The sequence below is a fragment of the Siniperca chuatsi genome, linkage group LG18 (assembly GCF_020085105.1).
Source record: "Siniperca chuatsi isolate FFG_IHB_CAS linkage group LG18, ASM2008510v1, whole genome shotgun sequence".
NCBI lineage: Eukaryota > Metazoa > Chordata > Actinopteri > Centrarchiformes > Sinipercidae > Siniperca > Siniperca chuatsi.
In genome coordinates, this window is record NC_058059.1 from 14230407 (window position 1) to 14243023 (window position 12617).

At 40.6% G+C, this 12617-nt stretch overlaps 1 protein-coding gene across 1 annotated transcript in view; it reads left to right on the forward strand.

The window, feature by feature from the left end:
* The first annotated feature begins 5428 nt into the window (after positions 1–5428).
* Positions 5429–12617, forward strand: part of gnaz (guanine nucleotide binding protein (G protein), alpha z polypeptide) — a 29117-nt gene continuing 21928 nt past the window's right edge. The window contains exon 1 of the mRNA XM_044175200.1: positions 5429–5725. The gene's annotated coding sequence lies outside the window, so the exon portion shown is untranslated. The remainder of the gene's footprint in view (positions 5726–12617) is intronic.

Sequence of the window (12617 nt, forward strand, 5' to 3'; positions counted from 1 at the left end):
CAGGGCTGCAGGCATAACATTGCAAAGCTTTTATTTCCATTCTGATTAAGTATAAATCACAAAGAAAAAGTGCAGGAAAGCCTTGTTTTTCCTTTCCACTATCTCCACTGTTAAATATGTGTATTGATCTGAGGTAAGTTTTAGTTTTAAGTCCAGTAGAATGAATAATCGTGCTTGACAATAGAAAACATTTCCTATTAGGGCTTAGCCGATGCCAGACGAGACAGTGTCTTTCTTGTAGATAAAGATGGCATTAGGGTTTAGAAAGAGGTCAACGGGATTCCCTCTAGCCAAAGAGTGTGGGGATTATCAAAGTCTGCAAAGAGCTGCTTTTCTTACAGATTATGTACAATCTGTTCTCAGCAACAGAACCCCATATTCACAAGACACAGGAGCAGAATTAACCAAAGGCCTTATTCATTCAAGGGCAAATAAGGTTTTTCTGCAGCATCCATCAACCTGCACTCAGCTACCTTGTGACACAAAACTAATGCTACCTGAGTTTTATTTAGTGCCCATCACTCTGAGCTGATCTAGACAATAATCAGTTACCAGCTAACCTGCAGCCCACTATCAGCAACACAAAAAGTAAAGCCAAACAACAGCTAAACGTTTTGTGATTTCGAAGAGAGGTGTTTATAATAACTACTTAAGTACATATAGTTAAGTTAATAATAACATAACATATCACAGAACCCCTAAATTATGTAATTTAGTGTACATGATAACCACGTTGTTGTGTAGAACATTGAGAAAAACATTGGTCTCTGTTGTCTTTGTTGGGTATATCTATTATAAGTCTGTATTTGCATTCTTAGAAGTCACAACTTTACAAAGAGAGGAATATCAAAGATGCCAGGAGGGAGTATTTATAACCACAAAATTAGCTGCATCCAAAAGCTGTTCATAGAAGCAAGAGTAGATACACAGAACGGGCAGCCACAAATTTGAAATCACTGGTAGTTTAACCATCAGCTGATAGTCTCAACCAAATACTGAAGACTGGAGTTTTGTAGTTAAAAAAACAAATTCACTATTCTGGCTCCCACCAATTATGGCTAAGATTAGCGTACAAAGAACAATAAGGGCTAGTGTATAAATTGTTAACCAAGTCTTGACTACTAACAGGATGTTTACATTATAAATTTAAGTTAATGACAATCATTTTAAAAACTCAATTTGTTGTGCACTGATCTTATATTGATGTCAGCTGCATCATGGCTACAGAAAGGTGTTGCTTATAATGTAAGTGTAAACAAAAAAGCTGTAAAAATGTAGATAAGAGTGTATTAGCCAGCTCACTGTTGTGTGTTAAGTGCACTCAAGATAAGCACGGAGGTATAGCCATCATTAAGTAAATATATGAGCAAATTACTGGGTCCGGTGTATTACTTTAATGAAGAAAATACCAATAATAATACCAATACATAATATAAATCATATTTATTTCTTACTAATTAATTTTTGTGCTTAAAACAAATGCAAAATGTTCCCTTTTTACAGTATAGTACAAAGGCTGGGCCACTAGATGTCAGCCTTTACACAGAGGGGAAGACCAGTCATTCAAGGGCAGGGAGTTGTACAAAAATACTGTTCATATTCTTCAACAGTTTATTCAAGTCTTAAACGTTTTATGTACCATTATTTGGTGCTACAAATGATGCAGGCACCACATCAGTAGGTCTTGTTGGCAAAACTGACACCTCTCTCTAACATTTCATAGACCAGGATTATGAACACAGTAATATTATCACATAAAGAGTTGGCCCTCTACCATTTTCAGTTGATGATGGAGCTCATTAAAACAGGCGCTCACATATCAGATGTTGCACATCCTGCACGCAGACTGGCCCTGCTAAATGCTTAATTTCTTTAGCTGATTTAAAGTATCTGATTACACATCTGAAGTGATTAAATGGGGAGACTGAGTACACTCTCAGTATTGCTGTAAATCTGCAGAGTCCCAACCTCCAGGTCATGTGGTTGTGAGAAGGAAAAACCTTTATATACCATTTCTGTTGGTTCTCTTTAACATGACCCTAATCTGGGGCTCCCCAGTAGCTCACCTGGTAGAGGGCGTACTATTATTAAGGATAAGAGTCCTTACTGCAGCAGCCTGGGTTCGAACCTGTCCCAGGCACTTTGCTGCATGTCATCCTCTCTCTCTCTCTCTCTCTCTCTCTCCCCTGCCTTTCCTGTCTGTCTCTACTGTGACTATCCATTAAAGCAGAAATGCCAAAAAATTATCTTAAAAAAAAACAAACAAAAAAAACCATGACCCTAATCTAACAATGTAGGACAACTTTTCCACTTAGAATATCTGCACTATCTATGTACAGGCTGTGTGCAAAGAATTACTAAAAGAATGCAGCGATAAATTAATTGGTTATTCCAATATTTGCAGTGTTACTTATTTATGCACCCTTGTGGCATTCATTCCAAGTCAGTAACAAAGGTTTTACAAAGGTTTCCCAGTTCAAACACTAACCTGAAGTGAAAGCAGCAGGTTTGTTGGAACATATCTTCAGGGTAGGATGTTTGGATTAAAATGTGGGCACAAAGCAGAGATCGCTTTGGCACAATTCAGTGTGTGTATTTTTTTTCCTGACTTTGTTAGATGCTCTGTGCCAAGCTGACCTTTGAGGAAGGCTAATTTTCCTGCATGATTCATTTGTGCCACAAGATCGCCAGGTGTTTTGTGACATGCCTCCCACTCAGGCAGGTATTATCCCTGGCCGTGGATCACAATACCAAAACACCAGTGACATTCAGATTCAGATTATTCAGAAACAGATTCCATGCGTGCTGTCAAGGACACCACTGACAAAAGCAGAAGCGACTTTCACATCTAGTACTGTACGCAAATGGCATTACACTGGCTTCTGATTTCTTTTCCCACAGCAAGTTTAGTTCATGCAGAAAAAGCCAAAAGCAAAGGTGCCATCACACATAAATGGTGTAAAATTATGATGCAAATCAAAAAAGAAAGACTGATTTCAGAGTCTGTGGCTGGCAGTTGAGACAGGAACTCTGCAGCCTCTCGTTCCCTTTCCTCTCAAGCAGAGTCAGGGGGTGAACGCCTGTTTGAAGCTCTCCCCCTGGGCTCCAGGGTTCTGTGGGATCCGGGTGTGCTGACACTGTTAGCACGCCTGATATGAGAGCCTGATCAAAGCTGGCTCATTCTGCCTGACCGATTTCCACAGGATTAAGGATTAGGGAGACAGGAAGCTGGGAGAGGCACAGAGACAATCTGGGAGAGACAAAAAGGGATAGTGAGGGTTATAGACAGTGAAAGGGATGGAAAAATGTTGAAGAGGACAGAGGGGTCATAAGGCACCGGCAGAGAACATCTTGAGAAACAGAACAGAGAGTAAAGTCATTGAAGTGATTTACAAAACAAATAAATCACTACACTAATATGTAGAACAAAAAGTACATTAAAAAAAAACATTATACAAAGGCCTTTCTGTCATTTGGAGTGATTTAAGACTTCTTCTTGCAGCTTTAGCTTTTCTGGCTGGGAACCTTGTGGGAGCTCGGGCTTAGGGGTAATTCTAAGGCTAGGCTGAAAAATATTAGTCACCTTAAGTCATTTTATATAGTTAAAAAGGAGGTCTGTAATTGTTGAGACTCTGGGTTTCAAAACTTGAGTGTTCTTCAGTGGATGATAGCAACTTTAAAGTAATGTGAGACCAAAATAAAAGTCAAGATGTTTTGAAAACCTTTCAAGAGGTAAAGTGGTTGTTAAATGGCAATAAAGCATATCATCATCTCCTATGATCATCAGGAACTTGTCTGATTGCTGCTTTGTATTTCTATCAGCCTACTAGATCTCCTCATTCAGGATAGAGACTGAAACCTTTTGTATTCAAATACATCAAAACATGTATGATGTTAATGTTTCTATCACACCTGGAGATTTATCTCCTGTGTGATGTGGTCAGGTTTGACATTTGAAGGTGAAATGTCAACAACAGCTATTGAGCCCAAGTGGAAACAACCTAGTTTAGAGCCAGGCACTTTCTTGTTGTCCTTTGTGTATCAAAAAGGCCTTGAAAATGGTGTCCTCTTGACTGTCAGATATGTTTAAATGTGACTGATATGATATGGATAGGGACATCCCAGTGTGGGTTTTTGGTGGTTTTGTGGCTGATGTCAGTTCTATGCACCTGACTTGCATTATGTTATTCCACCATCGTCTGTGGTTTCTGTTCTTCTCATTTTTGAGAAGTTCGTTTGACAGTTCACTCTGCACTAACGGTGAAATCGAGAGATGATACATTTCTGTAGTATTAAATAACCGCTAAAGAGGTAGAGACTGTATGCTGAGATTAAGCAGCTGTTTAAGGTAATTAATGATATACATTGAATGGAATAACAGGGATAAAGAGACACAGTGAGGGTGGAAGTGACAGGGAGAAAGAATAGGGACAATACACACCTGCTTGCCAGACCAGATTAAAAGGGCTGGATGAAAGATCAGTGAGAGGCAAAGTTGTTCACCCCCACCAGATGTGCACTTGCGCTGGCCTATAGCCGATTAATTATCTCACAGTTCATGACACCAGGCTTGGTGTTCAGGCAATTACGTTACACTACACACCCTGAGCAATCTGATCTGGGGATTTTTTCCTGCTGGATAGTGTGTGTTTGTGTGTGTGTGGGGAGGAGTCTTTTTACACACTGGTGGCATCCATAATGACGAAGCGATAATTCACATCATGCTCCAGCGCTGTGATTATGTTTCTGTGTGTTCTCTGTGCATGCAGTCAAGCAAGACACATTCTTTTTCTTTTGTTGTTGTTCCCAGAGATTAACAAGAAGTAGAAGAAACACATGAAAAGAAACACTCATCCACACCCTGTGGCATGCTGCCTCATTTGCCCGAGCCTCTATCAATTCTTGGTTATAGCCAATAGCAACAAAGGAAGTGGTCCCACTGTCACAGAAACAGTTGGCACGGAAACAGCACATTACACCATCGTCCAATCCCCCTCCCATTCCTTTGTCGTCATTTCTCCCCTCCCCTGCCTTCCTCTCCTCTCCAGTCCCCTTCTCCTCCTCCTCCTCCCTCTCTCCCTATCTTGTATGTTTTTTCAGTCATCAATGAAATCACAACCAATCCTGCTGCTGGCCTGTCAGTAAGGATATAATAGCTCAAGAAACAGATCTACTCATGGTCTCACCTCCATTCTAGCCGGTAGGGCTCAGATTCCTTAATGGCTTAATGTATATTTTATCATTGTAGCATGAAATAAAGATACACTTGATGCTGTAGCTACCCCATCAAAGCCTGTTTTTTTCTCTCTCTCTCTCTGTTACTCTCATGATTTAATCCTGACCATTTCCCCCTTCTCTCTCTATCCCTGCTGACTCCTCCCTCCATTTCTGTCCTGCACTCCCTCTATCTGCCTCTCTGTCTCTGACACACTCAAACACACGCAGACATATATACACGCCCTCCACCCCCATCGCTGCAGTGTCTCAGCTGCCTTAGAGCAAACAAGAGAGGATATAGAACACATTAAAAGAGAGAGAAAGAGGGTCGCTGAAAGAGAGAGAGAGATGTACGTTTGTGTGTGTGCGTGTGTGTGAGACCCTGTGAATATGAGGAAGATATGAAGATGGAGCAGCAGGACTAAAGGTGGATTGCACAGAGTCTTTCTCTCCCTGCAAGGGCTTGTCTGCAGTATCCTTTGTAAATGGATGCTGGCTTGTGAACACGGTAAGCCTGACTACTCTCAAACACATACAGCTTTTTTGTAATCACCACAAGGCTAGCCTGCTTTGGACACAGAGGAGGAGCAGGATGCTATTTCATTATAGCCATTCTGTGGAGGGCGAGTGTGTTTTCCTGATAAAATGGGGAAGGTGATGTTCAGAGATGGCACCAAGGCAGGCAGCCTGTCCAGTCCCCTCCTCCACCCTGCTAGCTCTGTGCCAACGGACGCTGCTATCGTATGCTTGCAATTTGACTCATCATCTCCCCAGAGCATCCTCGATTCTTATAGAACACTTTTATCTGAACGCAGTGCTTAGCTGTAATGTAATTACTGTATGTAGGACAAGTGAAGGATGCATCAAAGATGTGTGAGTGCGTGTGTGTGTTTGCGTGTATGTCTCTGCACTCTGTCCAGGCCATGAGCTGTGAAATGGAAAGAGGCGAAATGAGAGAGTAAAATCACACACGATCAGGTGTTCAGTACTTAGAACTGGCTTTATGAGACGTTGAATGTGAATTTGTAGTGGGAGCTGTTCAAATCCCGCGGAGCTCAGCTCTGCGGGCACTGGTATAAGCGGGCAAATTGTGGCCTGACCGAGGCACAGGAACGTTGTAGGATTTGCCAGTGGAGCTTGCTGTCTGCTGTTCTACAGGGGAAATTTATATCAGCACTCATTAATAATCTCGAACTGGGATTTATTTGGTTCATTTGTGTCTGGTTGTTTGTGTCTGTTTATGAATGTAAATCTTAACAGTGAGAGGGGGGGAAAGGGAGAGAGCAGAGCGTGTTCAGCAGGCAAAACAGGATGATTTGTGACATTTTCTGTTTCATATTTCTAACAGAGCATTACTGTATTTTTTTCAATGGGGGTTGGGATTGGTTGTGTAGCATCAGGAGAGCATGTGTATTTGTGTGTACTGTATTGTGTGTTTGTATTACATGTTTGAGAGAGAGAGAGGAGAGAGAGAGAGAGAAAGAGAGAGAGAACCAGTGCAGGGAGGGGTCGAGGGGCTGGGGGGGTTTAACAGTAGGGAGGCAGATGGGGCAGAGGGGCGGAGGTTGATGCTGCAGAGAGCAAGCGAGAGAAAGAAGGAAAGAGAAGATCTGGAACAGATTGGATGGGGAAAGACCGTGATAATTTCACCGTGGTAGAAAGACAGTGCTTTTCTGAGCATGTGACACAGAAAGAATGCTGGATGTGTCTGCGATAGTTCCACCGGCAGCAGCTCACATTGAGGCCCTCAGACATCTGTGGAGAAATTTCACCCTGCCTTTATCTTTTGAGCACTACTGATAGATAGATTTTCCAAAAAATCTGTTTCCACAGTGTGCATTATGTGTCTCCAGAACAGAGATACATTTACATACGATACAACATAAATATATTTATAAAGAATACATGAGTGTGTTATTGTAATATACCAAAGTGGATCAAGAATAGGCCTGATACTTTTGCTGAACCCTCTGTAACTGGGGTTTGTGAAAAAACGCAAAAAATGGATAGGAATATTGATCGCTGTCATGGTGTAATGCTGACAGATTGGGATAAGCCTTTATGGGTGGCTGCAAGTTGAATATACTGTTCATACTCAATAAAATGCTTTACATTTTGGAATTCAAATATGTACTTTCTGCAGCATACAAGCCATATCTTTTCAGCATGTGTGACTGAACGCTAAAATGTATCTATATCATGTTTAATTTCTTTCTTATCAGTTCCATTGTTGATAAATCAAACGAATTAATATCCATGTGTTTTTCAAGTAGGGGATGATTGAAAGCACTGTAAACTGATGTATTGTTGTCATTTTGGTTTCATTAAAACTTCAAGGGGTCTGAGTTCTGATTTTAGAAGATAACCAAAATCTGCAGATACTTGATTCTTCATCAGAATCAGAAATACTTTATTGATCCCAGAGGGGAAACTCTTTTGTTACAGCTGCTCACTATCACGTCAGTGCACACAGGGATAGAAGTTCTAAGCAAATCAGAATATAATACACTATAATATAGGCGACATCATGATGCCATCTCAAGAGAAGATGCATGACATGTTTCTGCCATGTCAGTTACTGGGAGATAAAAAAAACTGTGGCTTATAATGACAGAATCAGAACTGGGTGCATGACAAAAAATTTTTTGCACGCAAACAACATTTTGCAGGCAAGACAGTGTCAAATCAATCCTGAAAGCTGCACTAATATCTCATTCATCTTTTCATTAAAGCTGTAAAATGTTCGGTTTTCCTCTGCAACATGTCAAAAAATGTCAGAGGTCACTGATGACCTTGGCTTTAAAATGAGAGATGACGACTTCCAGTGTGAAATATAAAGGTTAAACACATGCTTATGTAATGGGCCTTCACCAAGTTTCACACACAAAGACACACACATGCACACACTGAAAAATGTCGTCACACCCTTATACAAACTGAACATAATATTGGAAGAAATAACTTTGCTTTGATTTTGTGTTTGTGCTTTAAGCCAAATACACAAACCACAACATGAATTCTTTAATCAGTGGAATATGCATCACATAAATTGAGCATAAAGTTTCTTCCAACAGCATCAACAGCTAATGTTTTTGTTCTCTTTTTGTTTAAGCGGTAGTATGCAGTATGATGCCACTCAAGTAACCTTTATGCATATAAAAATTAGAGCAATAGTGTGACAAAACCTATGCTGAGTTGACCTCCTTCCACCTCTTTTGTTACTTGCTACATCCACTCCAGTGATATAATGGCAGGGGACAGGAGGGACAGACTTGGTTTTAAAGTGACAGTGGCTGTTGAGTTAGCAGCTCTCGCACTGAGGAGGTTAATATCACCGTCCAGTGCACTTTTAGCCATCTTTAACCTTGTAGGTAAGCACACCGCCGACTTGGACAATTAAACTCAGCTCTATTACACTTAAGTACCAAGGGGGGCAAGCATAGCTCCCTCGGCAGCCTACTTAATAAAATGATTAATCTAAGATGTCATTTATGTCCCGGAGAGGAAGTAACAGAATTTACACATACGTCTTATACATTTGCTTTAGTAGTTGTGAGAATTAACATGAAAATTGATCTTTAACACCATATTGAGGCAAACAAAATGTATGTTCTGACAGGGCATTGCTCTGATTCAGCTGTTTGTTTTGGGTCTTTAATCTTTGCCAGCTAGTAGGACAAAGTGTCATTTCAACGCAAACGGCTGTAAGACACTGTTTCCTTTAGACAGGCACTGATGTAGAGAGGACTAATACATTGCTTAACAGTAAGGCATCAATGAGGAAAGCAGTCGATTGAATTGAACAAAATCTAAGGGCGGGGCTCTGTGAATGAGTAAGGATTAGGTTATCTTTTGGTGTTACATAAAATAATATCAGCTCAATTCACCCCTCTCTTTCTCTTTGCTCTCCTTTCGAATCTTTGCTGGTGGCTACATACAGTGGCCTGTCTGTTTTCCTGAGGCCGGCGAGTGAGAGGGCCTCACTTCCAGCACTCAAATCTGAGAGGGCAGAGCAGAGGGGACTAACAGAGCAACTTTGTGTTTCATTGCACACACATAACAGCGGTCATATGACAACAAGGAGGTGAACAAGAGGGAGGGGGGATGATGAGGGAGTGTATAGCCTACTACCCACTGGTGAGGGATGTTGGTCTGTGCTTGAAATAAATGAAAAGAGTGTGTGTGTATGCATGCATGGATGCATGTATATGCCTACATGCAGTATGTATTGCATTCTGCAATATTAATACAGGCTTTCAGGAATAAAGCAAAAAATAGAGTTTATAGCACAACAATTAGCTTGTTTTGATGACGCCGTGCAGGTTTACACGAAAGTGAAGTGAAGCTAGTGGTTTATGTCAGCAACCTTTACAGCCCACTGGCATCCTGATTTTACCGCTTTTACGATACATAATAGAATATATTAGTGTTTGTGCTGCGGTCTGATTTCCAATGTTTAACATGCAGTATAATTGCGTTTCCCTGTTTGAACAGGTGACATTTTCTCATATCTCTCCCCTCCCCACACATTCATCCTGTAAACACATACACTTTAACTGTACTAGCGTTGTTGGCTGGCATCTGTTGGAGGCTTGGCAATATAGCAAGATTATACATAATTTAATTAAAATATAGGTTTGGCTTTTTTCATCATCTGATGTACATTTGCAAGGTCACACTGCAACATGTAGGATATTTTACTCTTAATTATTCCTTTTAGCATGATCATTGATCACTGTCCCTACAGCATTTATTTTAGATATTTTTCCTTTTCCTGTTCCAGTTATCAAACCACCAACTGCAGTCTGTGGGTTGTAGAAGCCTGAAAGTGTCCGTTACCCACAATTTCCTTATGTTGCAGAAAGCGTTTATCTTATCTGTCATGACCCAAACGAATATTACATTGGAGTGAGTGTTTGAATGTTGATTAGAATGCTTATTGTACTGATCAATTGTTTTGATCTACGTGATATACACTATAGTGAGAGACATTCTCTATAAAAGCAGAAAAACGTCTGTATGCACCAGCAGCAAATGTATAACAGACAGATATACAAAGGCTCACACGTGTACTCACATTTGCGTGTACACCAGTGCACACGCACGCACGAGAGACTCTAGTGCCCACCTTGTGCCATCTTATCCCTTCACATCAGACAGCCTACCCATAGCTCAGCCTGTGCACAAACATGCCATTGTCATTGCTGGCTGGCCTTGTGACTCAGTGTGACCCGCTGGATTGGAAAAGGGGGAACACAGCCACTGAGTTCAGGAACGTTAAACAGAGCATTATCACGGAAAAGCATCTAGCATACAGAGACCTCACCCCCACCCCGTCTCCACCCTCTAAACAGCCCAGTGTTTTGGGGGAGTAGAAAGGAGAACACTGCCCTTCATTGTTTTCCATAATGAATGAGTAGTGTCCTCACATGTGTACAGTCCACATGCAGGACAGCATGGAAGTGATAACACGAAATGTTGAACAAACAATTGTGAGAGCTATATTAAGAGTTTATTATAACTTGGTCTATATAATATATTACATATAACAAATTTCAATAAGGGCAATGACTGTAGTAGCTTATGTTGGATTTAGCTTCAACTCCCAGATGATTTGGTACATTAATAATGAATAGGTAGATTCACATCGCTGGAAAAAGCAAACATGACATGCTTTCATGCATTTGGAGATGTTTTGCGAGGTTGTTTGACTTTCTTCACCCGCTAGTTGTTATTGTCTGCTTGGCTTTTCCTCTTTTTCTTTTTTTTGCTGAAAAAGGCTGCCTATGGGTGTTGATGAGAGCGGATGGGACTCAACCATACAGTAAATACCCGGGACACAGAACCAAAACAATTAGCTAAAACAGGCTAAAAAGCTCTGTAGAGCTGCAGAGAGGGGTGATAGTTGATTTCAACCACTTTTACATTACACAATCATTAGAACCATATCAAACATATCGATTAATACACAGATCTGATCTTCGGAGATTTTGAGTTCACCTAACAGCTCTACTCCAAGCACAAAAAACCTTCTGATGGTCTCTGACCATAATGACAATATGAATTTAAATTGTGACAAGAATCCTGGTTAATCCATTAGACACAATGTCACCTGACATATGATTTTGAAGCGAAGGTGCTATCTGACAGTAGAGGCTTTCAGACACCTCCTCCCAGGAGACTTTTTGTAGAAAAATCCTAGACACACAGTTGCTGACAGGCTCAGTCTTGAGACTCTTTGACAGCCCATTTAAATATGTCTTCACTGCATAAATGTGATTAACTAGCAATCCTTGTTCAGCCTGAATAACAAGGTCCACTGCTTGTTCAATTTTGGCTCTATAGTCCAATCTATGCTATCTAAGAGAAGATGACATACAAGGAGACAGAATTTAATGTTGGAATATAGAATAATAGAAAAATGAAGGCTAGTCCGGATGCAGCTCTTTTAGGATCAAATGGTAAATCTTGCATAAAGTGGTGCAAACTGTTGAATGTTGCTGAAGATAATGCTGGATGCGACCTATATCTCATATGATTCTGACGTAGGATGGGGCGACCACAAAGCTCTGACTCATCACACAGATGCAGGCCTTCTCGGTTGGAAGACTTCATTTATTGCATTCCACTGAGATATGCACAGAAAAGCATGCATTTTGGTTATTACTAGCAATAAGACACACAGTACACATGATACAGTGTTATCTACAGGATCTGTGTTAGCGACTGGCATTGGGGTGACATTGATCTACCATTCTGCTGCTAGAAGCATGATATTGACTGTCTGCTTTTTGTCCCAGATTCCACAATGTTATAGTTGAAGTATATCAAGTCCATTAATTGCACACAAAAAACCATTTGGTTTAGTGCCCTGCTGATCACCCACCTTTTTTTTTTTTTTTTTTAAATTTACAGTTTCCTTCTGTCCTTTGGTAAGTCATAAAGCTCTCTGTACACATGATCTGTTTGGTGGAGCTGGATATCTGCCTTGCATGTACTGCTTCACTTTACATGCGATTCAATAGTGATTACAGTAAAGAGTCAGTTGTCAATTCAAGTCAATCTCTGTTTCTGTCTTTGGTCTTTGGAACTGGAACAAAACATCTACCCCGTTTGCTACTATTACTAATTACTAAGTTCAAAATGCCATTACCCATTTGTTCTTAGTTTGCATCTAGTCATACAGTAAATACAGTGTGGTAAAAAGACTATAACACATATTGGAAGGCGTTAAAGGACAGAAGCCCTTTTTTATCTATTCAGGGTTCCCCCGTTTAGCGTGTCAAAAGGATTTTGACAGATTAAGATTATAATCGGCAAAGTAGCCAGCTCCATTTTATTAGAAACTCCTCTGTTGTACAGTATTAGCTGCTAGATGTAGGAATTCCTGGAAACATTGC